The sequence below is a fragment of the Lactuca sativa genome, chromosome 5 (genome assembly GCF_002870075.4).
Source record: "Lactuca sativa cultivar Salinas chromosome 5, Lsat_Salinas_v11, whole genome shotgun sequence".
Lineage (NCBI taxonomy): Eukaryota > Viridiplantae > Streptophyta > Magnoliopsida > Asterales > Asteraceae > Lactuca > Lactuca sativa.
The window spans coordinates 89684370-89708152 of record NC_056627.2 but is presented as its reverse complement, the minus strand read 5'-3'; the positions used below and the strand labels follow the sequence as shown (position 1 = coordinate 89708152).

At 32.8% G+C, this 23783-nt stretch overlaps 2 long non-coding RNA genes across 2 annotated transcripts; both read right to left on the bottom strand.

Moving 5' to 3' along the window:
- Positions 1–2601: 2601 nt before the first annotated feature.
- LOC111897839 (uncharacterized) lies at positions 2602–3064 on the bottom strand. Its single transcript, XR_002852402.3, has 3 exons — positions 3019–3064; positions 2795–2883; positions 2602–2722 (listed from the first exon to the last, which is right to left on the bottom strand). It is a non-coding gene; the product is annotated as an uncharacterized LOC111897839 (long non-coding RNA).
- Positions 3065–22305: 19241 nt separating this feature from the next.
- LOC111897842 (uncharacterized) lies at positions 22306–22926 on the bottom strand. The gene is made up of 3 exons (XR_002852404.3): positions 22862–22926; positions 22638–22726; positions 22306–22565 (listed from the first exon to the last, which is right to left on the bottom strand). It is a non-coding gene; the product is annotated as an uncharacterized LOC111897842 (long non-coding RNA).
- Between the last annotated feature and the right edge of the window lie 857 nt (positions 22927–23783).

Below are 23783 nucleotides of genomic sequence, written 5' to 3'. Positions count from 1 at the left end.
GCAAGAACTAATGGTATTCTTTTTACAACTTGGGCATATGAATACTTATTGGCAAACGCATCAACAATGTCATTTTGGCCAATGTCAATCATATAAAGTGCTCGTTGAAACCCATCATCATTTATCATCTTTTGTAAACTTGAATATATCACCTCAAAAAACTAAATTTACAAATCCCAAAATTGAAATTTTTAGGTAAGATAAATTGCATGATATAAAAATCAATTGATAAATGGCTTTTTATGGTAGGAAGGGCATAACCGTCATTCGGACATTCCTATGATAAACCTATAAAGTTCACATGAAAGCTCTCTCAAGGCTGTGGGCAAGTTTAGTTCAGGCTCAGAAGTAGGAATATCCAAATTTGGAATATCCCACTATCAGATCCAAGAAAAAAGAAAATCAATTATTGAAAATTTTAAAATCATATTTCACAAGGAGTGTTAATACTTAAAGAACACAAAAGGGTACCTTTGGCGCAAAATCTTTGGAAACTAATCTTGCATACCTCTATCAAAAGGTAAAAGCTTTCAAGTGTATGTGTCACACATGAAACAAAACAGATAAAGGAATGTGTATATATAACATGGCTTTCAAAATTCACTTGATATTTACTCACTTGAATATCTGCAAACACTTCAAATGAAATGTTGGATCATTTTCACTGTTACATAAATTATGCTTTGTAGAATTACTTGTGCACATGACAAGTTAGCACATGAAATTTGTGAATTTTCGGGCTAGTTTGCACTCTTGTACTAAGCTGAACTTTTGTGCTTGGAATTAAGTTAAGCCTTTGGTAAGGATGAAAATAGACTTCCATACCTGATTATAGGCTTTTACCTCATGGCATTTGGAGCCTTTATGAATTTATTATGAATTTTCGAAGTTGATTGATGTAAACAGTGGGCTGCATGGACCAATTTGCAAAGATTGGTACTTATACCCTTTAAGGAATTGGAATTAGGAAAAGTGGTCCAAAGTTCAGTGAAACTAGATACACTAACCTTTCCAGAAAACTATACTTCATGATTTTTGGGCAATCTGATGGCCTTGTATCATTTTTATAAGATAAGGACAGATTGCAGCAACGTGCTGAAACATTTCATGACAGCATCAAACAAAATGGGATAAACAACTCACATAAACTCAGAATCAGGATAGGAAAACAAAGAAAAAATGTAGTAGACATTCATACCTTTCCACAATGAAAACCCCATTAAAATTCTCAACCTAACACCATTGCCCTTTCTATGGCATGAATTACCATTCTGCCCTTCTCTTCTTCCTCATTTTCTGCTGCATTTTCAGAAAGAAAAAAAAATGTGTGGTAAAGATGGTGAAAATCATGGTACTTAAGTGCTTCAGAAAATGATGCAAGAAAAATCACTCTAACAGAATACCAATTGAGAGTCATTCCATTCCATCAAAATCCTTTAAAAATAATGTTTGTTGGGATTTCTGCAATATTTCTGTAACTGCTTCATTCATATATTCCCTAAAAATCATGTAGCTTTAATATAATCCACCTTCTATTGCTACAACTGTTCTTCTCATTTTCCCATTTTTTCCACTTTTAACCCTTCTACTTGTAATCACTGCAGTCCCATCCCTACCAATCTTTTTCAAAATTCCCCCAATGCCCGCTGCTGCTAACCTTGCAGCTCTTCTTGTCACCACATCACATAATTTCACCACCAGTTTTCTCACTTTCAGTGGAACATCGTTTATCTGATAATGAATTAATTTTGTCAAAAAAGAAAATAAACACAGATTCAAAAAAGTATTTTTTTATAGAAAATAGGAAAATCTTACATTTAGGGTTTCTTCAAGAATCTTGGCAACTTCACTCGGGTTTGGGGTGTCATCTTCATGCATAACAGCCATTAATGGTGTACTGAGTATTTTTAAGAAACAAAATATGAATTTATCTTTTTTGTAATCCCAGTCGCTGAGAACTTTTTATCAATCTAAACAATGCACTTTACATTTCTACCCCTACATTGGTAAAAAGAGTAAAGAATTTCGTTTTATGACATACCTTAACATGAATCTTGCTGAAAGCTTAGAGGAAAGTCGTCCAAAAATATCTGATTCTAATGACACTTTGTGAATTACTCTTCTAACAATGTCACCTAAATACATTCCCGATATCATTTTCTCAAAACCCTGTATTATTAATCACAAAAATCATATCAAGTAAAAAAAATATGGAAATTACAGAGTGAAAATTATCTTGGATAAAAATAATTAAATTAACCTGATCATTTGGGTTCTGACTTTCTGCATCAAGATCAATATCATAATCTGTTCACTACTAGAAAAACAACCTTTTACGAACAAAACAAAATATATTGTAGTAACAACTTACTGGCAGCTGGTATTCTGTTTTGGAATCTCTACGCCCTCCTCTTATGGCAAAATGAGCACAACCAGGATACTTCCCCTGTCTACAATTCCTCCCTCATCAACAGTTTCATTTGCCAATATTTCATATAATACAGAAATCAGTTGTTGCACCTACAAGTCATCAACAATGATTATTAGTATGAGAATGCCTGACAAGGGTATTCTCGTCTTTTGCACTTTTTTACCTCAGGGAATCAATAAGTCCTTCAGGTATGAGAATAACACCATAGTTATAACCAAGATCTGCACATTTACAGATTACATCTGCTATGTAATTTGTAACCTTTTTTAGTGTCAATTTCTTTGATGCAACCTGTAAGAAATATGACAAAAAAATAATCAGTGAGTCTCTAAAAAAAAATAAAAAATAAATTGAATTGTGTACCTCTTCTCCAATAAGAGTGATGTTTGGATGAGTTTGTAAAGCACATTCTAATGTAATGTGGGAAGCAGCACGTCACATAAGCCTTACAACTGCATACATACAATACAACCTTATAATTAGCAACCATGTGAATATTCCTATTTCCTTGGTCAAACGTTGACCAAATTTATTTTTTTATTTTTACAAATTATATGAAAATATAATATTCCAGATAATGAACTTACAGTGATAATATTTCCCTGTGGAACGTGCATCTATCATAACATTTCCCGAAATCCCCCTGAAATACATTTAATAACAAAATCATGATTGCTGGATATCTTTGGTCTGCGGAAAGACTGGAGCAAGTATACACCAAGTTAACACTTAACACAATTCCCCATTCATTCTCCACAAACATTCAATTATTCAAACAATCTTAACATTCCCTTTTCAGAAACTGAAGATATCCCAGTTAAAGAAATAGAATCCACCATAAACTCCCCCTTTACAGAACCTTTTATCACTTGAGGTAAAATGGTCAAGAAAAAAAGAAAAGGAACAGAAATTGTTGGTGTTGGTGTTGGTGATTTGACATGATGAACCTCCCAAGATAAGTGACAATTCTTTAGTAGCAACTTCTCCTCATGTTTGAATTTGTAATGCAAATGTTAAGAGGTTCTGAATCAAATGTATAAGATTATCCATAGATTTGAGCTTGCCTTTGCAATAGTATAAGCTGAGGGTTGAGCATTCACAGCAAGGGGACCTCTGCGAGGTGGCCCTGTTGGTCTTCCACCACCAAATGATCTTCCTTGACCTCGACCACCACCACCACCACGAGCCCTACCTCTCCCTCTATCTCTAATCTTCTTCAAATAGATTTTGGTGCAAGACTGGATCAGCTGCTGATGCACTCGTATACGAATCGACAAAATCAAGCAATTGAAAGAACTGTTATAGGATCGCTGGTGATCTAGGGTTCGAGCATGAGAAAGAAATAGGGTTCACGTGAGATGCGAGAGTATTTTCGTTCTTGAAAAAAGCCCTAGCTAAAATGGTCACAACAATTTTGTGGAATATAGTATTTGGTGATGTTTTAGGATTTTGTTGTGAAAGAAAATAGGAGTGGTTATGATATTAGGGTTTTTAGGTATTGATCAGTGAGGAGAGGGAAGAACGATGGAAATAATGCAGAGGATGAACGAGATGTTTGATGATACTGAAGATGAAGATAAGGGACCTGGGGCTTTTTCTTGCTAAGTAGAAGAGGCGGGGGGATTAATTTTTGGGATTCAAAAGGCGGGGGTAATTTTCGTCGATTTCATTTCCCGCCTAAAATGCGTGTTTCACTTAAAAATTATAAAGCGACACATTTACACGACGCACATTTTATGAAAGGCGCCCTCCGCATTTCTTTTTTTTTCTTTTCTGACACTAATTTTAGGGCGCGCACAAATGCGTGCCCTCTATCCTTCAAATTTTGCAAAATTGACATTATCTTTTAGGGCACTTACAAATGCGCGTCGTCTATCAGCGAGTGTCATTGTTTGCGCGTCATTAAAGGCCAGTTTTCTTGTAGTGATACTAGTGTTAGATTTCGATTAGAGTCTCATTAGTGTGTAACATCGTTGTAGGAAAACGATAGTGGTACGAGCGGAGCGTAGTTCAAGGCACCATTTGCATCATCTCAATGCATTTTGAGTATTCACGTACTCCTCTATTTTCGGTTTTTAAATGTTTTGGGATGGAAAAACATGTCCTAAACTACTTATGTTCGTTGTATTTATTTGACTCGTATAAATTTGGTTGCTATATTTTTCATAATGTGAGTATTCACCACTCCCCTATTTTCGGTTTTTAAATGTTTTGGAGTGGAAAAGCATGTCCTAAACTACTTATGTTCGTTGTATTTATTTGACTCGTATAAATTTGGTTGCTATATTTTTCATAATATGAGTATTCATGCACTCCCCCTATTTTCGGTTCTTATATGTTTTGCGTGGAAAAGCATGTCCAAAACTATTTATGCTCATTGTATTTATTTGACTCGTATAAACTTTTTGCTATATTTTTCATATTGTGAGTATTCACCACTCCCCTATTTTCAGTTTTTATGTTTTGGGGTGGAAAAGCATGTCCTAAACTATTTATATCCGTTGTATTTATTTAACTCATATAAACTTGGTTGCTATATTTAGCATATTGTGAGTATTCACGACTTCCCCTATTTTCGGTTTTTAAATGTTTTGGGGTGGAAAAGCATGTCCTAAACTTTTTATGTTCGTTGGATTTGTTTTGACTAGTATGAAACTTGGTTGCTATATTTCGTATGTATATGTATGTTACTTTAATTCATAAGGACTGTATCACGGTTAAGTCCCTAGAATCTCTAGACACAACTCATTAACTCTTTTGAGCCTATGGTTATTATGGATAGCGCTATCAGGAGGAAGACAACTCCTCACTCGCACGATTCGCTTGAGTGCATTTTACCATTTTATACACTATGTTTGCGATACACATAGTAGTCAATAGGGCACGATTCGGTCATTAGGCTTGGGTTGTGAACTCATGAATGGAAACTTGATGCACATACTATTCTTTATGCACATACGAAACTTGTATTCCCATGTTAGCAACGACACTTTTATACTTATTTTAGCAATAAAACTTGAATACTTATTTTAGTAATGAAACTCGTTACTCATTATAGCAATAAACTTGTTTATTAATTTTAGCTATGAACTTTGTTTCTCATTACAACAACGAAGTTTTATTATTGAAAACTTATATACATGTTTTAGCAATGAAATTGTTTGCTCCTTGTAGCAACAAAATTGATTGCTCATTTTAGCAATGAAACTTGTTTACTCGTTTGAGTAACGAACTTTATCTTCCATGAGAATATGATTGTTGCATCTTATTCGGGCAACATACTTTATCTCTCATGATGACAAAGAACTTTGTTTTTACAAACTTATTTACTCCTTTTAACAATATACTTTTATTATTGGAAACTTTTATCAAAACTTTGATTTCAATTCATGAACCAATATTATTTTGTTAAACTTGTGAGTACTCAACAACTATTTTTATAGTTGACGCTCGTTTTACATGCTTTTTCAGGAATCATCGAGTAAGTGGCACTTAGGGACACATCACTTTTAGGAGCATTCGCATGTGTTGTATTTCAATTTACATTGTAATTTCTTTTAAAATTTGTTCAAACCCATTGTAAATTTGTAATGATTTTTAATACTATGGTTGGTGTTATCTTTTAACTTTTGCTATGAAACCCTTTATACTGCCACGCCTCGTGTTTCCGCTTTAGCGGGGTGTGACAGAAAATGGTATCAGACCCGAAGGTTATAGAGAATACCAGTTATCCTTTGGAGGACCACAACTATAGCCAAAAACTTTCAAAACGTTTTAAAAATACTGAACATACTACTGGTATAACTAATTCGAGTACGCATTATTGGACTTTAATTAAGTATAGCCTGGCTAACTATGCTTAATTAAGGAAAGTTAATGTGAAGCTAGAAATGGTTATACTAGAATTATGTTCAAAACAATTTTCAACTTAAACTTTTGAAAAACAAAATTTTCTGGTGTGCGTACGGGCATTGCATATTATAGTGATATGTGTGTTTTTATATATATTTATATGAAACATATCTAAATATTTTAGCCTTTATTATTATTATTATTTAGAACTAAAATATACTTAATATGCTTTGAAATATTTAATTACAGTAAAAATAGGAGTTGGAATGCAAAAGGAAGAGAATGGAGCTGAAAAGATGCAAAAAAGATATTGCTGGCAGATTGACCCCTCTTCAGTGTTTCGGGTATATCTGATGACTCACAAGTCCAATTGACGAGATTCAAAATGTTTTGGAAACTAGACGAAATTTCCTACGACTTATGTGACGGACTTTTGGCTAATTCGACACTTATCTTATCCAAAATCGGCCTTGAAAATGAAGCATAAACGCTGGACGGAAATTCCCTCCAAGTTACTTATTCCCCAAGCACCACTTTCCTTATCTTTATTTGCTTAATCCCTAAGCCACATTAATTTCCTTATTCCAATCCAAATCTAATATTCAATATAATTCCATCTCCATCAACTATAAATACCCCATATCATTCCACCATTTTCATAATCTATGATATTCCACTTCGACTTGTGCAACAAGAAAACTTCATACTTGCCGTTTTGAGGGTCTAGGAGGCGGCTGGAAGGCCATTAAGCTAACGGGAGCAGAGATCGGAATGATTGGAGAGCGGATACATGTCGGTAATCATATGGGTTGCTAACGTGACCATGTTTAGCATTCCATTGTGGTACTTTTCTGTATTTAGTTTCTGATTTGGGTGTAAAAACCTTTTACTTTGTTTTTATGATTGAATGAAGCTTTGATTATTAGACTAATTGCTATATTAAATAGTTTTTTTTGTGTTCAATTTATCTTTTCAAGCTTGTTAAAAGATCCTTACGTATTAATGATAATTATTTGCTTTTAATTGTTAAGTGAATTGAGTTGCATGAACATCTGCTTGATTGCTTGTCTCTTATGATTTTTGATGACCATCAAGATTATAAATCTAGGAATAACGAATGTGAAACTAGGATTAACTTGGGAATAAGTAAGTTAATGTGTGAGCCTTGTTTGATGACCATCAACAAGAGGTTAAATTGAATTAGTAATTTGATTAACTATATTTACAAGTCTTGCTTGATACGAACTGAACACTAGGAAGCATGTTAGTTTAATCAACTGATCACTGTTTAAATTGACTTGTTTGCTAAAGGATTAGTTATAGTGAATGAGAATCTAATCATTTTAGGAATTGGTGAACATGAATAAATGAATTTGTGTATGCAATTGTCTATGTTTTTAAGGTGTAATTTATTTAAACCAAAGTACCTGAAGAGATTTGCTTTCCTGTTATTTATCGAGAGTTGTTAATTGTTAGTTTGAGATTTATTAAACTATTTCTTTATTCTTTTCATGTGACCTGTAACCTATATTCAAATATATTAAATTAATTCACCACTGTTCCCTGTGATCGACACCCGACTTACCTAAGCTCTACTGTAATCTGACTAGGTACACTGCCTATAAGTGCATAGTTAGTCTAAGTTTGTTAGGTTATAAATATTAAAATTAGTGGGTACTTTTGTGCACATCAAGTTTTTGGCGCCGTTGCCGGGGAACGACTTTCAATTAATTTAGTTTATTTGATTATTCGTTATTTGTTTTTAGTGATTTTTTAATTTTATTTTTTTTAGTTTTAGTTTCGTTGATATCATTTCACTTGTCGGGAAGGTTTTTGTTGCTATGTGCAGGAATTCGTGATCATACACATTGTTTGGTTTTACTTTTTGCATGGGTTTCGAGATTGCAAGCGATTAGGGAATTCTTGACTTGTTTAGTCTACTACTTTGGGTGATTTGTCCAACTCAATCCACGAGGCGTAGTATAGCAAGGCGTATCGAGGTGGTTAAGTGGAAGACCGAACTCTTGCTACTCTTGACTAGTTGGGTCGACTCTTGTTCTACTTTTTAGTTAATGGTGCAAAGAAAACAAAGGAAATAGTCTGACAGGTCCCGAAAGTTTTTGTTTTCACAAACCACCTCTTGCATGCAAGGGATTTAATCAACAATTGTAGCTTGATTTCGACGAAGACGAGTGATTGTGATATCCTTTTTAGTTATTTTGTTTTTTTAGTTATTTTAGTGAGTTTTTAATTTTATTTTTTGTTTGTTTATATTTTTTTTTCCATGTTGATGCTCTTGATGTTTCAGATCTTTGCTACCCTTCAGATGCTTTCAGAAATTTCAATAATTAAGGTCGAATGTTGATTTGTCACGAGAGAAAAAACCGTGTGAGAGTTTGAAGTTGACACTTGAGAGCCATGACTTTCAATAAGTGTGGGGTGCGCATCGATATTTGGAGGGATTATTATTTCGAAGAGTGGCGTTTCTAACTATACATTGATTCCCATGGCATGGATGAGCTGTTCCCACACCATGGAGTTTTATTTTGACGCGATGTAGAAGTATCATCCCGGCTTCCATGATATGGTTGACACTTTCCTATGTCGTGGCGGAGTTTTTCATCACGAGAGGAGGCTACTATTCTATATAGCACGACGTGACCACCACTTACCTCGTCGTGGCCATGCTATTATTCGCGATATGGTTTTTTCCTCACTCGACGACACAACGTGGTTGACACTTTCCCATGTCATGGTCACTATATATTGCTTTAGTTTGCAATCGTTTGCACCACATTTTAGAAGTTGACATTCTTGGTTTTATTTACCGGCATACTCAGAAGCAACAGTTCCAGTTTTCAACACATTTATGGAGCAACTTTTAGCAGCCTCATTCGATCTCGCCACAACTACCCCAGGGGAGTCTGTTCCTTTTTCTCCCTTTTTACTGTTTTTATTAGTTTTAGCATACAATGAGGGCATTGTATGAAATAAGTGTGGGGTAAGGGGTCGAAAAAGCAATTTAAATTGAAAAATTAAAAACTAGTTAAAAATTTATAAACTTGAAATAATAGTTTAATTTAGAAAATCTAGTGATAATTTAAAATTTTGCTAATATTGTATGGGATGATCCAATGAGAACCCAAATGTTTACTTGAGCCAACACATGTTATAGTGTATTTGTGGCTTCCCATTTCCTAGTGAAAGGTCATGAGATATGAAAGGTAATCTAGTAGTTTATATGACATAATATGTTTTGCAGCCTAAACCTGAAATCTATCCAGGAAAGGTTTTTTTAGTCATTGCACTTAGACTAATACTCTAACCAATAAGGGTTGAAGTTAAGCGCCCCTGCTTAAGCATGTAGGTTTTGAGTGAAAAAAAAGTGAGTTACATGTGAAAAAAAAAAGAGAGAGAAATTACCAAAAAGTTGAAGAATTTTGGAGCAATTAAAGTGAGAATTTGAAGATCAAAATTCCAAAAGTTCAAAAGTTGAAGATACCAAAAATCCAAAAGGTGATGAATTCAAAGAAATCAATATCAAATATTCAAAGGAATAGAAGAATTCCAAGAGCTCCATTGTGGTATTTTAAAGTTGTAATTTCTAGATTATGTATGCTTGGGTAGCTTTACAAAAATACGTTGAGGTTAAGAAAGATTTTTGAGGATTGATTCGGAGGGTTGCAAAAATGAGTGCCATATAAACTAAGGGGTGAAGGTTCATAAGGATTGTGAGTATTTAGGAATGAGAAGTTTCTTAGGATTTATAGACACAAATACATGCATTGCGGTCTTGGGATAATGGATGGGTTTGAAATGGATTATTCTATGCGATATTGATGAAATAATAAAAGTCAGTTTGCTTGGGGGCAAACAAAGGCTAAGTGTGGGGTATTTTGATATGTGTGTTTTTATATATATTTATGTGAAACATATCTTAATATTTTAGCCTTTATTATTATTATTTAGAACTAAAATATACTTAATATGCCTTGAAATATTTAATTACAGTAAAAATGGGAGTTGGAATGCAAAAGGAAGAGAATGGAGCTGAAAAGATGCAAAAAAGATATTGCTGGCAGATTGACCCCTCTTCAGTGTTTCGGGTATATCTGATGACTCACAAGTCCAATTGACGAGATTCAAAATGTTCTGGAAACTAGACGAAATTTCCTACGACTTATGTGATAGGGACTTTTGGCTAATTCGACACTTATCTTATCCAAAATCGGCCTTGAAAATGAAGCATAAACGCTGGACGGAAATTCCCTCCAAGTTACTTATTCCCCAAGCACCACTTTCCTTATCTTTATTTGCTTAATCCCTAAGCCACATTAATTTCCTTATTCCAATCCAACTCTAATATTCAATATAATTCCATCTCCATCAACTATAAATACCCCATATCATTCCACCATTTTCATAATCTATGATATTCCACTTCGACTTGTGCAACAAGAAAACTTCATACTTGCCGTTTTGAGGGTCTAGGAGGCGGCTGGAAGGCCGTTAAGCTAACGGGAGCAGAGATCGGAATGATTGGAGAGCGGATACATGTCGGTAATCATATGGGTTGCTAACGTGACCATGTTTAGCATTCCATTGTGGTACTTTTCTGTATTTAGTTTCTGATTTGGGTGTAAAAACCTTTTACTTTGTTTTTATGATTGAATGAAGCTTTGATTATTAGACTAATTGCTATATTAAATAGTTTTTTTGTGTTTAATTTATCTTGTCAAGCTTGTTAAAAGATCCTTACGTATTAATGATAATTATTTGCTGTTAGTTGTTAAATGAATCGAGTTGCATGAACATCTGCTTGATTGCTTGTCTCTTATGATTTTTGATGACCATCAAGATTATAAGTCTAGGAACAACGAATGTGAAACTAGGATTAACTTGGGAATAAGTAAGTTAATGTGTGAGCCTTGTTTGATGACCATCAACAAGAGGTTAAATTGAATTAGTAATTTGATTAGCTATATTTACAAGTCTTGCTTGATACGAACTGAACACTAGGAAGCATGTTAGTTTAATCAACTGATCACTGTTTAAATTGACTTGTTTGATAAAGGATTAGTTATAGTGAATGCGAATCTAATCATTTTAGGAATCGGTGAACATGAATAAATGAATTTGTGTATGCAATTGTCTATGTTTTTAAGGTGTAATTTATTTAAACCAAAGTACCTGAAGAGATTTGCTTTCCTGTTAGTTTATCGAGAGTTGTTAATTGTTAGTTTGAGATTTATTAAACTATTTCTTTATTATTTCCGTGTGACCTGTAACCTATAATCAAATATATTAAATTAATTCACCACCGTTCCCTGTGATCGACACCCGACTTACCTAAGCTATACTGTAATCTGACTAGGTACACTGCCTATAAGTGCATAGTTAGTCTAAGTTTGTTAGGTTATAAATATTAAAATTAGTGGGTACTTTTGTGCACATCAATAGGCAGTCATCTAGATACACTTAGAAACTAAGTGCACTTTTATAAAAATGCCTTTATTTAGAAATATTCTTACCCCTTATCAAGTGCTAGGTTAACCACTTAGGTTATATTACTAGCCACTCTAGGAGCAATGCACTTAGTACTGAGAATGAGTATTCCTCGGTAGCTATTTACTTTAGATGTAAGGTTAGTAGCTAGATATACACTAGTAATAATCATAAGTCGAAACCTATACCAATTATTCTTCAATACCTCTTCATCGTCTTCGTACTAGAGTTACAACTATGAGAAAGTGTTTCTATATCGACACGAATGATAATTGGAGCATTGCGTAAGGAGGTAGATGAGTCGCCACTATGTAATCACTTGTATACCATTGGCGGGCATTCCGGATTCGACTCACAAGGAGACACGGAGGTTTAACCTATATGTGAGATCTTATTTCTACGCTACGATTTAGGTCTAGGTTGTTTCCACCTTGAGCTTAAAACTTAACATAGGATATCCCTTTGACCTCTATAAAAGGTCGTAAACTACATTGACACCATAAAACATTTTTCCAAACAATTTTTCTTGTCCTTTATCTTTGGGAAAAAGACATTGGTACTTGTCTTATACTCGCCTTAGTATTTAGGTACGATCAGCTACACTATCATACTTATTCCTTACTTCTTAATCTTCCATCGAAAAATTATTTCGCTTCACCGTTTTAATTTATCATCGATAAAATATTTTATAACCACATCATTCAACTTAGTATACATTTCCTAACAATTTAAGCCATATTCTCGCTAAAACTCTTTTGACAACTTGCTTTAACTTAACGCTTATCTTCAAAACTCAATTTAACCAATATTGGTTTTTAACATTGCTATTTCAATTTCATTTCAAATCCATTTCAATGGATAGATGTGCTTTTGAGGGCACATAAACCATTTTAAACATTGCTTACCATTTTGACACGTCTTCGAAAAACTAGAACATTTTCTTTTATAATCGTGTTTAAACTCTTTGCTACAAAACATGGACCTATGACGTTGAAGTTCATTTTATGTGTGAAAGCTTCATTGAATCTTCAAAACACTTTTGTTTGACATTTTTAACAGCTTTCTCATTTAGACATTGTAGTTTACTTTAATGTGTTTCTCGAAACCCAACATGATATTTATGCAAATTTCTATTTCAAACATGTTTATAAGACATCTCTAATGCTTATATGTCAAAACATACATTATTTGTGTACTTTGCTCCAATATAGTTTTATAATCTATAAAGTTTTTAAAATTTATAGCATTTGAAAACTTAGTGTTCACTTTTAAATTTCCAGTGATACACTCTCAACAATGAATAACTATTCTTCTAAATATATTGAGTCTTTACCTTATTCATTTTAGTCATTGTTGGACTTTAGTCTAAAAAGTCAAAATTGTAGGATTTTTAATTGCCATCTGTAGGGCTTCTTCTTTTTCACAAATCGAGTTTAACTTAATACATAACTTATGATTTTTAGCAATCCTTAGCAAACACATTAAAACTCCCACATGTCTATTTAATCGTCAATATAAATCAAATATTGAAGTTTGAAATATATCCCAACCTGGTTTTAAATCTACCTATAGGTATTGTTCTTATAATTTTAACAATAACAATCATTGCCACCGCTAACTTCCTTTTTCTTTCCCCCGCACTTTATTTCTCGCTCTCCTTCTGATTTTAGATCTCGCACGCCATAATATTAACATAATACAATGTCTAACTTTGATTCTATCTATTTTGCTTCTCTTGGTACCATGTTCGTACACATATAGACTAGAAGTCTACCCTTTCGTTTTGAGAGATTAATACGTGTATAGTCATGAGGCATACCTTTGATTTAGTCAACTTGGATATATTCAATTACACCTTTTATCATATATATCTTGTTTTTATTTTGAAATATACTATAAACAAGTAATCCTTATTTACATTTGCTCTTTCGTTCTAAATTTGGAAACTTGATTTAAAATGCAAGTTTCATTGTATTTTTCATTATAAGTAATACACAAGATGAATACCTTTATGCTTATAATTTTTCTATATCCGAAAAATATATGTGGAGGATATATATCCTTATGTTTCTTCTTTTCTTTAAATACATCAAAAGTTTTGAATTTTACGATTATCTATTCTCTAAATGATTGTTTTTGTAGAAACACTAAACTATGAATACACTATTTCCAAAGATTGACATTTTTTTTACACCTTTCTTAAAAAAGTATTCTACTTTGCAATTATCAGTGAGTTCCTAACTCTTATACTTTTTTTTTCATAAGTATTCCGACTCCTCTTAAACTTGTATTTGTCCTGACTTAGACAATTAGTCGATTTTTACAAAAAGCATAATATAGATATTTCTATAAAAAAATTTCCCTTAATGACGACTTAAACATTTAACTTTAAATTATTATTATTATTTTTACTACTTCGTTTGATCGCCACACATATATCTTCATTATCTTGGAATTATTACACATTTTGATAATAATGAGATTAGTTATCATTTCTAAACACACATTTTGATAACAGTGAGATTTCTATCACTTCTAAACACTTAAAATGCTATCTACACAATGTGATTTAAAATATGATAAACTTTTACCGCCTTCATTAGAACTAATGACTCTCTAGTTATATATATTCTTCGAATATAGTTCTATTATTGTAAGAGTAACCGTAGTATTAATTATAGCCTCAGAGATCCTCAATCATTTCGTAACTTATTTTGTAGATGACACTTAAATAGCCTTTACATTTGAGATGTACCAAAACATCGTTGCCTACCCTTAGTACGGAGTTTTTTGGGACTTACCCTCGATCGCTTCCAATTCATTCGTGCTACCCTTTCTTATTTTGAAATATATCTTTTCCAGATGTAGTAGCCAACCCGGAAGTGAACAAATTGTTTCTAATCTCTTCTTTACTAGACGGCGAATTTACACTTAGTGCTAATTTAGAACGCGACTTAAGGATCAATGCGGATTTAACGCTCAGTGCAGTTAGTGCTTCAACAAAACTTATAGCTATCTTAATTCAGATAATATCTAACTAAATGATCTTTTTTGACTAGGTCGCTATGTTTGGATCACGATTTCCATGATCCTAGTTTCTCGCAATCTAAATTGTAGAACTCGAATTAGGGAAAAATTAATTTGATTATAGCTAAAGAATTGGGCTCTTCCCTTGAGGAATTAACCCAAAATAATCAAAGAGGTCTTCAAGTCACCATCTCTCCAATTATACAATTGTATTCGACTGAGTTCTAATAGAATGTGTCACGAATTGAATTTCAGGACAAAATTCTTTCAACCGGGGGAGACTGTGACAACCGTCAAAATTCGAGTCGGTTCTAGATTTGACTAGACTTAGTTGCACATGTAGGCACAACACATAGTAGACTTAGTAACTAGAAGCTAAGTTATAACCTAGTAGAAACTTGGAAACAGATAGAAACAATGGATGGCGTACTTAGATTTCAAATTGATATGTGAATTCTACTACTACTTAAGTGTAGTGACTATCCATATTTGGGTCACTCTTTAACTCGAACACCATTTCATGAATCATATACACACATTATGCACTTGACCTAGAAGTAGAAATTAGGTCAAAGTCTCATAGAAACTTAAGTCAAAGTTGAAGAGTAGGACTAGTATACTTGATTCCTCAATTTCGCTTGAATCTCGGAATCACTACATAGAATGCCAATAAACCACTAAAAATAAATTACAAACAATATTTCTAATTTGAATAAGAGTTATGAAACTCTAAAATAGTTTGAAGTCTCAAAATTCAAGTAATTTTGATATCCAAAGATTTACAAACTCTCAAAAACCATAAATGCCCTAAAAACTCACATTTATAAACTTTAACCTTAAAAATTCTATAAAAATAATTATGAACCTTATAATATGATCTTATAATAATTAAAATTATGAAAATGCATTCAAGGAAAATGAAATTTAACTCATTAACATTTATCTTAATTTATAAACCAAAAATCAACACTTTTATGCATACAAACTTGGTTAGGTTGCATCATTTATAAATAATTGATATTTTTATAAAATATTTAAAATTTATAAAGACAAATTAAAGGGAGAGGGATATTATAACCTCAAAAGTCGGATTTCTCTTTCCCTCTCTCTCTCTCTCTCTCTCTCTCTCTCTCTCTCTCTCTCTCTCTCTCCTCTTCCTAACACACTCAATCACTTTCCCGACACACCCACTCCATCTCTTTCTCTCTCACACTCCCTCATAGGGATGAGCATTAGAACCGCCGGAACCGGAACCGGAACCGGACCGGAACCGGAATTTGTAATAGGTCTGGTTACCGATTCTCCATTTTTATGAAAACCGGTCCCGGTTCTAAGAACCGGAACCGGTTTGACATTTTTTTTATTTTTTAAAATGCGCATAACTCGTTTATATGAAGTCGAAATTATTTTATATTTTTCCAACATGTAATTTGGAGTTTGTAATTCATTTTTGACGGTACAAGCATATATTTTGGTTAGATATTGAATCAAACACATGCCCCGAAAGAAAGCATATCGATGTTGCCTTTTTTTATTTCAGCATTATTTTTTTGTTTTTTTTAAATATGTCCCATTTTTTAAATGTGTATAACTCATTCATATGACGTCGGAATTACTTAATTTTTTTTTCCAACATGTAATTTGATGTTTGTAGTTCATTTTAGACTATAAAAACACATATTTTGGTTAGATATTGAATCAGTTATAGACCCCGAAAGACAACATATCAATGCTGCGTTTTTCTGTTTCAGCATTTTTTATTTTTTTGGAATCTGTCACCGCTTTTAAAATGCGCATAACTCACTCATATGAAGTCGGAATCACTTGATTCTTTTTTCATCATGTAGTTTAGTGTTTGTACTTCAATTTAGAATGTAAAAAGTCATAATTTAGTTAAATATTGAATCATTTACAAGCTCCAGAAGATAGCATATAATCTTATAGTATTTCAACCAGTTCTACTTTGAAAAATAACCGAAAAACCGGGACCGGAACCGGAACCGGTGCTAGAACCGGCAGTCCAGTTCCCGGTTCTTATAATATACGAAAACCGGTTCCGGTTCCGAACCCGTCCGGTTCCAAAGCTCATCCCTACTCCCTCACTTCATTTTCTCTCTACTCTCTCTTCCTCTCTCCCTCAACCACAAAATTCTCCAGAAAACAAGTCCAATAACACACCTCAAACACAAAATCTTCATCATGTAGTGGTGTTCATTAAGGTAGAACACGATTTCCTTTCATTTTCCTTCAAGTGTTGAAGGTTTTTCTTGCATTTCCTTCTTCTTCTACACCTTTCTATTAGAAAATATGTGTGCACGTTCAATCACTTCAGTTTTGATGATGATGGTGGTAGGATTTCATCCAAAAACAACATGTATGTTGTAAATGGTGAAATCCAAGGACCTAAACCTAAGTCAAAATCATGAGAATGCATTTTTCTACAAGTTTTGGTGGAAAATCACCACATGCACTCTAAATTTTCTTTCAAAAACGATTTTTGAACATTTCAAACTCATGAATGGTCTTCAAACAAACATGCATGTGATGATCTTCAAGCTTAGATGCTAGATCATCAAAGTATGTTGTTAAAAGCTTTCAAATATGTTAATGAAGGATTTATTTCCAAATAAATATCTAAAACTCCTTTTTTGACCAAATCCGATTTTTCCCAGATTCCCATAAGCAAAATGAGATGTTCATTAAATTTTCTGAAAATAATTCATTTTTTTCGAATTATTATAATTATTGAAATAAAATATGGAAATAAATGATATAAAATAGTTTCTGAGATCTATAAATCCTAGATAAATTCGTGAAAGACCCCTATGCTAAATCATGACACCACAATAAATTTCATCGGTTTTTGTTACTGTTTATTATGGTTTTGAATTTTCTTTTCTATTTAGCACCAATAAATCATAAAACCAAGTTAGATAATTTGAAAAGGGTATATAATAATTTTCGCAGCTTATACTCCCTGTGGAAGACTTATAAAAATATTTTCAGAATTTTACATAATGTATTCCTATTTTTCTTCGATTTTTGTATTTATAATGGACTAAAAACAGGAAAAATAGTTTTACTCATCCAAAAATTATGACAATTTACCAGAACACCTTGAAGTACATTAGGAGGCTACATAAAAACTTTGACGATTTTTTTCTTCTGTATACTATTTGTCTCCTATTTTCTAAGATTAAATACACTGAAATACACAAATTCGGATTCCAGTAGATAAAAACCACCTTTCAGATTTTTCCCAGATTATTTACACTGTAAATGAACTTTAAAAAAATTTTGGTAATTTACTTTAACTGTTTAATAATTATTCTCCAATTAATGATTATTTAAGAGGATAAAACAAAGAAAAATAGAAAGACTAATTGAAAAATATATTTTATATTTGTCACAGTTTCTGCATGTATATTAAGAGTGTTACACAAATTTTGGGCAAGTTTGGAAACTGTATCCTATTTATTTCAATTTTTATAAGAATAAATGCTCAAAAATCATAAAATTTGGTAAAACACTTTAGAAACTCATTTTTATATTTTTCACAGATTACAAATGTGTATTAACACTTGTAAAAAACGTTTGGTGAATTTTTAAAACGGTTACCTATTTATTTCTATTTTTATAGAATAAATACACAAAAATTAGATAAATTGTATTAAACTTTTTGAAAACACATATTAATATTTTTCCTAGATTATGTAAACTGTAAAATAGTTACAAAAAAATTATAAAAGTTGTTCATGATAATTTACTATTTTTCCATGATTTTATGATTATTCATGGAATTAAATGTTGAAAAATAGTTAGACAAATCAAAAATTCAAGAAAATTTATCTTGAGGTCTTTGACTTCAATTAAAACTGAAATGAAAACTTTGGGAAATTTTAGAAATAAATTGATTTAGCTTTTGAATATTTAATCATTGGAACACCTCTAAAATGTTAAATACTAACATTTCAATAATGGAAAATTTTCCACTTAAATTGTTATATAACAATTGATTTTTTGAAACTTAATTTCCACAGAAAAATGTTTGTAACTTATCAATATTAAACTTTGACACAATATTGACATAATTCTATTGTAGTAGTATGTATACACTACTAGAAAAAAGGCCTTTTACGACGCTCATTGCGCGTCGTAAAACGCTCAGACGACGCGCAAATGTGTGTCAAGGAAGGCCCTGTCATAAAGAGAGACGACGTGCATTTACGACGCGCGGTTATGACACGCAATGCGTATCAAGGAAGGCCCTGTCATAAAGGAAGACGGCACGCATTTGCGTGTCGTAACCTTACGACGTGCGTGTTTATGACACGCAATGCGTATCAAGGAAGCCCTTGTCAAGAAAGGCCATGTCATAAATGAAGATGACACACATTTTTGCGTATCAAGGAAGCCCTTGTCATAAAGGAAGACGACACGCATTTTGCGGGTCATAATTTTAAATATTTTTAAAATTATATATTTTTTGATAGATTTACTAATTTTAAAATTAAATAACACATTAAAAGTCTAATAATACAAAATAAAATACCATAAACACTAAGAATAATTCTTTGCACAAATATGTCAAATACAAATAATCATTCCAATATTAAGTAAATGTAACACATTGCTAATATTTCATAATATTTATTATACAAGAAATATGAAAAAATTGAAATCCCTGAGATTAAAAGTACTAATAGAAGCTTCACGTGAGATACATACAGTTGGACTAGTAAGCAAGGATGTTCCCAAATCCATAATAACAACACAAGAACACGTACGCGATATCTTCTGCTAGAAGTTGTCAATCCAAAACTATTGTTGAAGGTTGGCATGATAGCTATTAAGATTTGAGCATAACAAGAAACCAATCAATGTTAGGAACTCAAAATTTACTTCCACCATTATCATGTATACTCTGGAAAAAAAATAAATATAAAATGGAAATGAGTCAAAAGTTTAACTGTTTGGGCTATTTTTGTGTTTTTTTTTACAATTTAATTTCACCTTGATGGCATTCTTAATTTCTGCAAGAACTAATGGTATTCTTTTTACAACTTGGGCATATGAATACTTATTGGCAAACGCATCAACAATGTCATTTTGGCCAATGTCAATCATATAAAGTGCTCGTTGAAACCCATCATCATTTATCATCTTTTGTAAACTTGAATATATCACCTCAAAAAACTAAATTTACAAATCCCAAAATTGAAATTTTTAGGTAAGATAAATTGCATGATATAAAAATCAATTGATAAATGGCTTTTTATGGTAGGAAGGGCATAACCGTCATTCGGACATTCCTATGATAAACCTATAAAGTTCACATGAAAGCTCTCTCAAGGTTGTGGGCAAGTTTAGTTCAGGCTCAGAAGTAGGAATATCCAAATTTGGAATATCCCACTGTCAGATCCAAGAAAAAAGAAAATCAATTATTGAAAATTTTAAAATCATATTTCACAAGGAGTGTTAATACTTAAAGAACACAAAAGGGTACCTTGGGCGCAAAATCTTTGGAAACTAATCTTGCATACCTCTATCAAAAGGTAAAAGCTTTCAAGTGTATGTGTCACACGTGAAACAAAACAGATAAAGGAATGTGTATATATAACATGGCTTTCAAAATTCACTTGATATTTACTCACTTGAATATCTGCAAACACTTCAAATGGAATGTTGGATCATTTTCACTGTTACATAAATCATGCTTTGTAGAATTACTTGTGCACATGACAAGTTAGCACATGAAATTTGTGAATTTTCGGGCTAGTTTGCACTCTTGTACTAAGCTGAACTTTTGTGCTTGGAATTAAGTTAAGCCCTTGGTAAGGATGAAAATAGACTTCCATACCTGATTATAGGCTTTTACCTCATGGCATTTGGAGCCTTTATGAATTTTTGAAGTTGATTGATGCAAACAGTGGGCTGCATGGACCAGTTTGCAAAGATTGGTACTTATACCCTTAAAGGAATTGGAATTAGGAAAAGTGGTCCAAAGTTCAGTGAAACTAGATACACTAACCTTTCCAGAAAACTATACTTCATGATTTTTGGACAATCTGATGGCCTTGTATGATTTTTATAAGATAAGGACAGATTGCAGCAACGTGCTGAAACATTTCATGACAGCATCAAACAAAATGGGATAAACAACTCACATAAACTCAGAATCAGGATAGGAAAACAAGGAAAAAATGTAGTAGACATTCATACCTTTGCACAATGAAAACCCCATTAAAATTCTCAACCTAACACCATTGCCCTTTCTATGGCATGAATTACCATTCTGCCCTTCTCTTCTTCCTCATTTTTTGCTGCGTCTTCAGAAAGAAAAAAAAATGTGTGGTAAAGATGGAGAAAATCATGGTACTTAAGTGCTTCAGAAAATGATGCAAGAAAAATCACTCTAACAGAATACCAATTGAGAGTCATTCCATTCCATCAAAATCCTTTAAAAATAATGTTTGTTGGGATTTCTGCAATATTTCTGTAACTGCTTCATTCAAATATTCCCTAAAAATCATGTAGCTTTAATATAATCCACCTTCTATTGCTACAACTGTTCTTCTCATTTTCCCATTTTTTCCACTTTTAACCCTTCTACTTGTAATCACTGCAGTCCCATCCCTACCAATCTTTTTCAAAATTCCCCCAATGCCCGCTGCTGCTAACCTTGCAGCTCTTCTTGTCACCACATCACATATTTTCACCACCAGTTTTCTCACTTTCAGTGGAACATCGTTTATCTGATAATGAATTAATTTTGTCAAAAAAGAAACTAAACCCAGATTCAAAAAAGTATTTTTTTTTTATATAGAAACTAGGAAAATCTTACATTTAGGGTTTCTTCAAGAATCTTGGCAACTTCACTCGGGTTTCGGGTGTCATCTTCATGCATAGCAGCCATTAATGGTGTACTGAGTATTTTTAAGAAACAAAATATGAATTTATCTTTTTTGTAATCCCATTTGCTGAGAACTTTTTATCAATCTATACAATGCACTTTACATTTCCTCCCCTACATTGGTAAAAAGAGTAAAGAATTTCGTTTTATGACATACCTTAACATGAATCTTGCTGAAAGCTTAGAGGAAACTCGTCCAAAAATATCTGATTCTAATGACACTTTGTGAATTACTCTTCTAACAATGTCACCTAAATACATTCCCGATATCATTTTCTCAAAACCCTGTATTATTAATCACAAAAATCATATCAAGTAAAAAAAAATGGAAATTACAGAGTGAAAATTATCTTGGATAAAAATAATTAAATTAACCTGATCATTTGGGTTCTGACTTTCTGCATCAAGATCAATATCATAATCTGTTCACTACTAGGAAAACAACCTTTTACGAACAAAACAAAATATACTGTAATAACAACTTACTGGCAACTGGTATTCTGTTTTGGAATCTCTACGCCCTCCTCTTATGGCAAAATGAGCACAACCAGGATACTTCCCCTGTCTACAATTCCTCCCTCATCAACAGTTTCATTTGCCAATATTTCATATAATTCAGAAATCAGTTGTTGCACCTACAAGTCATCAACAATGATTATTAGTATGAGAATGCCTGACAAGGGTATTCTCGTCTTTTGCACTTTTTTACCTCAGGGAATCAATAAGTCCTTCAGGTATGAGAATAACACCATAGTTATAACCAAGATCTGCACGTTTACAGATTACATCTGCTATGTAATTTGTAACCTTTTTTAGTGTCAATTTCTTTGATGCAACCTGTAAGAAATATGACAAAAAAATAATCAGTGAGTCTCTAAAAAAAATTAAAAAATAAATTGAATTGTGTACCTCTTCTCCAATAAGAGTGATGTTTGGATGAGTTTGTAAAGCACATTCTAATGTAATGTGGGAAGCAGCACGTCACATAAGCCTTACAACTGCATACATACAATACAACCTTATAATTAGCAACCATGTGAATATTCCTATTTCCTTGGTCAAACGTTGACCAAATTTATTTTTTTATTTTTACAAATTATATGACAATATAATATTCCAGATAATGAACTTACAGTGATAATATTTCCCTGTGGAACGTGCATCTATCATAACATTTCCCGAAATCCCCCTGAAATACATTTAATAACAAAAGCATGATTGTTGGATATCTTTGGTCTGCGGAAAGACTGGAGCAAGTATACACCAAGTTAACACTTAACACAATTCACCATTCATTCTCCACAAACATTCAATTATTCAAACAATCTTAACATTCCCTTTTTAGAAACTGAAGATATCCCAGTTAAAGAAATAGAATCCACCATAAACTCCCCCTTTACAGAACCTTTTATCACTTGAGGTAAAATGGTCAAGAAAAAAAGAAAAGAAACAGAAATTGTTGGTGTTGGTGTTGGTGATTTGACATGATGAACCTCCCAAGATAGGTGACAATTCTTTAGTAGCAACTTCTCCTCATGTTTGAATTTGTAATGCAAATGTTAAGAGGTTCTGAATCAAATGTATAAGATTATCCATAGATTTGAGCTTGCCTTTGCAATAGTATAAGTTGAGGGTCGAACATTGACAGCAAGGGGACCTCTACGAGGTGGCCATGTTGGTCTTCCACCACCAAATGATCTTCCTTGACCTCGACCACCACCACCACCACGAGCCCTACCTCTCCCTCTATCTCTAATCTTCTTCAAATAGATTTTGGTGCAAGACTGGATCAGTTGCTGATGCAGTCGTATACGAATCGACAAAATCAAGCAATTGAAAGAACTGTTATAGGATCGCTGGTGATCTTGGGTTCGAGCATGAGAAAGAAATAGGGTTCACGTGAGATGCGAGAGTGTTTTCGTTCTTGAAAAAAGCCCTAGCTAAAATGGTCACAACGATTTTGTGGAATTTAGTATTTGGTGATGTTTTAGGATTTTGTTGTGCAAGAAAATAGGAGTGGTTATGATATTAGGGTTTTTTGGGTATTGATCAGTG